Genomic DNA, 4,065 nt, shown 5'->3' with positions numbered 1-4,065 from the left:
GGGGCCCTTACGAGGCCGGCGCCCTCGCGCTCCCGCACTCCCTCCGCCCCTTCCCGCGCCAGCCGCTCTCCTCGCTCCCTCCCCCGGCGCCTCCCCCGCCGGGCTCCCTCCCGACTCGGCCCCCAGCCAGTCTAGAGCGAGGCTCGGCCCCTTCCAGCCCTGGTCCTGCGGGAGCTCCGCGTCCTCACCTCCGCCCTCGCCGTCGCCACAGCCCCAGGGCTCCCCGGTCCCCCACCTGTAGGCGAGCAGGTGGCCTGGGTCCGGAGCAGGGGAGGTGAGAAGTGGGCCAGGCCCGGAGACCCTAGCCTTCCTTGTCCCCTGTGTTCATCCATAGTTGGATTTCTTTCTTCACTTAATAGATATTTATCGATTTACTGTGTGCCAGGCGTGTTCTAGGCACGGGGGATATAGCAGTGAACAGCACGGATGTGGAGCTTACATGCATGTAATAAGTAAAACAGGAAATGTTTATAGAGGTAAATGGTATGGAGGAAAATAAAGCAGAAGGGGATAGACAGTGAGGTGGAGGCTTTGAACAGGGAGGTCAGGGGAGGCCTCGGTGAGAAAGTGGCATCTGAGCAAAGGCAGGAAGTGAGGGAGTGAGCTCCGCAGACGCCTGCGGGAACAGCTTCCAAGTGAGGGACAACTCGCAAACACCCCAAGGGGGCGCTGACCAGCGGGTTCTGGGGCTGAGTGAATGGCAGGAATTAGGGTCAGAGACAAGGAAAGGGGCAGATTCCCACCTCATTCAAGCAGCAGATTGGGCGGAGCTGCCGGTTCCAGCTGGTGTCGGGCTGCTGGGATGAATCTACCTGATTCCGGAGAACCAGGGCTGGAAGAAGACTTGAGGAGCCCCAGCATCCAGGTTTCAGGAGGCTCAGGTGGAGCTGGCCTTTTCTATCCTTGCGGGCTTGCGGTCTGCTTGTTCTTCATGTATTTCCGAGCCCTGTTATTAGGTGCACCTGCCATTCGGATCATGCCTTCTTGATGAATTGACTCTTTTATCGTTGTGAAGTGACCCTCTGTCCCTGGCAGTACTTGTTGGGGAGTCTCGTTAACTGGATCTAAGAGAAGCCAACAGCACCCACAGCCGCTGGTTTATTTGTAGCCCACACAGCTGTTTGACACCCGGCACACCAAAAACTCAGCAGCTCCTCCTGTCCTGTGTCCTTCTGCTCCACAAATTCCCTACTCACCTGGCCCTCCCCTCCTTTTTCTACACCTCACCCTCCTGGTTTACCAGTAGATAATTGGCCTGGAGCCTTCATCTCTCTCAATCGCTCTCTTTTTTGGGAGCCTGTGATCAATGGTCATTAATAATGCAAAAGTTCTTTTTGTCTTAGTGCAAATCCCAGGCAGATCAATCACTAGCAAATAGACAGCCGTTATTGGCAGCCACACCTTGGCCTTCTCCACTCTACTCAGGCCCTGGGCTCTCTTCCCAAATAGGAACTAAGAAAGATTGAGCCATGCCGAATGGAGGTACTGCTGCTGATGCCCCAAGACGAACAGTCCTGGAAGAGGAAGGGATCCTGTCTACACAGCTCAAGCATTTGCAGCTGCTGCCAGGGTCCCAGCCTGAGATCTTGCAGTATGGAAATCCACACGGCAGAGTAAATACAGACGCGCCCTGGGTATGCGTCCTCGCTGAAAGGTCCTGACAGCACCAGAAGCTGCCCTGACTGGGCATGAGAAACAGAAGGGACGAGGGAGAAGGCAAACCTTGAGTGGCGGCGTCGCAGTGGGCTCTGAGGAAGCTTGGATCATTTAACAGCGAAACTAGTTCAAGATGGTAAATGCCACTGGAAAGTTGGTGTAAGGAAGAAAGCTGGGTCTGCTAGAGAGGGTTTCACTTCAGCCTCTCAGCCCTCGCCATGGGCCCGTGGGTGTGTTAAGCACAGTCCTTGCTCTCAGGAAGCTCATGGTCCAGGGGATAAAACCCACATGCAGGTAAGCACAGCACAGTATGGGGGAAGAGACCGAGTAGTATGGGCTTAAGGGGCTCAGAGGAGGCCATGCCCCACAGTGTGGGGGGTGGTGGTGGACAAGGGCAACCCCCGCACTGAACCTTAAAGGGTGAGTTGGAGGCATCTGAGCAAAGAAGTAGGGAAGCGGAGAAGTTGCCTGAGAGAGGGTACAGCATGTGCAAAGGCAAAGAAGCTAAAGAGAGAATTTGGTTTGTAGATATTTCCAAAACCAGGGGTGAGCCGGGGCGGAGTTGTCGAGATGAGGCTGGAAGGCCACCAAGGGGCCAGCTCATGAAGAGCTCTGAATGCCAGGAAGGATCCTGGGCTTTATTCTGAGAGCCATGGGAGCCAGGGGTGGGCTTTGAGTAAGGGAGTGGCATGGTTGAACAGGGCGGGTTGGCAGTCTCTGGTGCCCTGAACTCTGACACCCACATGAGCACCATCGACAGTTGCATCACAATCTCCATGTCTGCCACACAATCAAAACACCTTGGGGCAAGTCAGCTTCCTGCCCTGTCCAGATCCTCCTCCATGCTTCACCAGAGCAGCCTTCCTAAACCATGCGGATCCCCCGCCCAAACATCTCTAGCCCCTCCCCGCTCCCTCCTGAATTGGTCTCAACTCCCTTATCTTGGCATTCCAGGCTCTTCCCAGTCTGTTCCCACTTTGTATGTCCTGCCTGGCTCATGCTTTTCCTTCCACTTAAAAAGTTCTTCCCCTCATATCCGTTGGTCAGGATCCTCCCCGTTTCTAGAATCTTTTATACCTCCTTAGTATGACTCATCCCTCATGGTCCAACTCCGAAATCCCCTTCTTTGTGGGCTCCCTCCCACTCTTCCTGAATGGAAGTGGTGGTTCTCTCCTTGGAGGTCCGATGATAGAGGCGGGTTCAAAGTGTTGACGCAGCGATCAGGCTGAGTTTGAATCCGATTTCTCAGTAGCTGTGCAACCAGGGACACGTTATCTAAGTAAGATCCTCATTTGGCTTATGTGTAAAATGATCACAATAATAGTATTTACTTCATAAGGCTATGATGAGGGCCAACTTAGAATCGTGCATCTAAAGTACATAGCTCAGTGCCTGGCACAGGGTAAGCCCTCCATGAGTGTTTCCTGTTACTATATTTATAGTTGGCATGCCACACCTTTCACAGTTATTTTGTGTCCATCTCCCGCAGCATTATGAGTTTGAGAACGGTAGGGGTTATTTATCTATTCACCTAGATATGCCCCATGCCTCATACTGGGTCTGGCACATGGCAGGCATTCAACCAAGGTTGGATGGATGGGTGGATAAATTAATCAAAGAAGCAGCTACCCAGCCATTCCCGCTCCCCTGCCGTCCCCTCTGCTTGGGAGGTGGGAACCAGGTTTTCCCTTTTCTGAACAGGGTTGAATGAATCATGTGTCAGGGGACTAGTGTGTGGAGCAAGCTTTGTCATCAGACAGTCTGTGGTTTGCAGTTTCTTCAGAGGAGAGCTGTCTAGACAGAGGAGACATCTGCACTGGGGAGGAGCATCGACTGCATGGGAATCAGAGTCCAGGAGAGGGCTTTTCAGGGAACCCAAAGGCCAGCCTTCTCCCTGTTTTCTTCCTTCCTCACCACTAAGGACCTGCCCCCAGCAGTAGAAATTAGTTCTCAGCTTCGATCTGGGGACAACAAAGAGAGGTACAGCATGGCTCCTCAGCAGCTGGTGACAAGAGTGAAGGATGGAAAATCTATCAAGGAAAGGAACCAGTATTTATCAAGCAGTTTTTATGTGCTAAGCACTATGCTTAGCGCTTAACGTGCATTATCCTGTCTGTAACCCTGTGAGGCAAGTACTATTGTGTATTGCCACTAGATGAAGAAACAGACACACAAGTTAAGTGACTTTGCAAGGGCAGTAATAGGATGGGACCTCAGTTACATCGAATTCCCCAAGCCTGTGCTTCTCCTCATGAATTGCATATCTAGTCAACAAATATTTTGAGCCCTTCTCTTTGTACAGTGCCCTGGTAAGTGATGCAGGGCCAACAAGGATCATTAAGATGTGATTTCTACTCTCAAAGAGTTTATAACCTGACAGAGGTGAAGCCTTACTTAGCTTAGTATTCC

At 52.4% G+C, this 4,065-nt stretch overlaps 1 protein-coding gene across 1 annotated transcript in view; it reads right to left on the bottom strand.

Annotated features, from left to right (window-relative positions):
• The window catches only part of HTR1D (5-hydroxytryptamine receptor 1D), a 15,593-nt gene extending 15,384 nt beyond the window's left edge, over nt 1-209 (bottom strand). The window contains exon 1 of the mRNA XM_025041360.1: nt 189-209. The gene's annotated coding sequence lies outside the window, so the exon portion shown is untranslated. The remainder of the gene's footprint in view (nt 1-188) is intronic.
• Nucleotides 210-4,065: the final 3,856 nt, after the last annotated feature.

The sequence above is a fragment of the Pteropus alecto genome, unplaced genomic scaffold (genome assembly GCF_000325575.1).
Source record: "Pteropus alecto unplaced genomic scaffold, ASM32557v1 scaffold39, whole genome shotgun sequence".
Classification (NCBI taxonomy): Eukaryota; Metazoa; Chordata; class Mammalia; order Chiroptera; family Pteropodidae; genus Pteropus; species Pteropus alecto.
The sequence above is the reverse complement of the archived record's forward strand: the minus strand, read 5'-3'. Positions and strand labels throughout refer to the sequence as shown.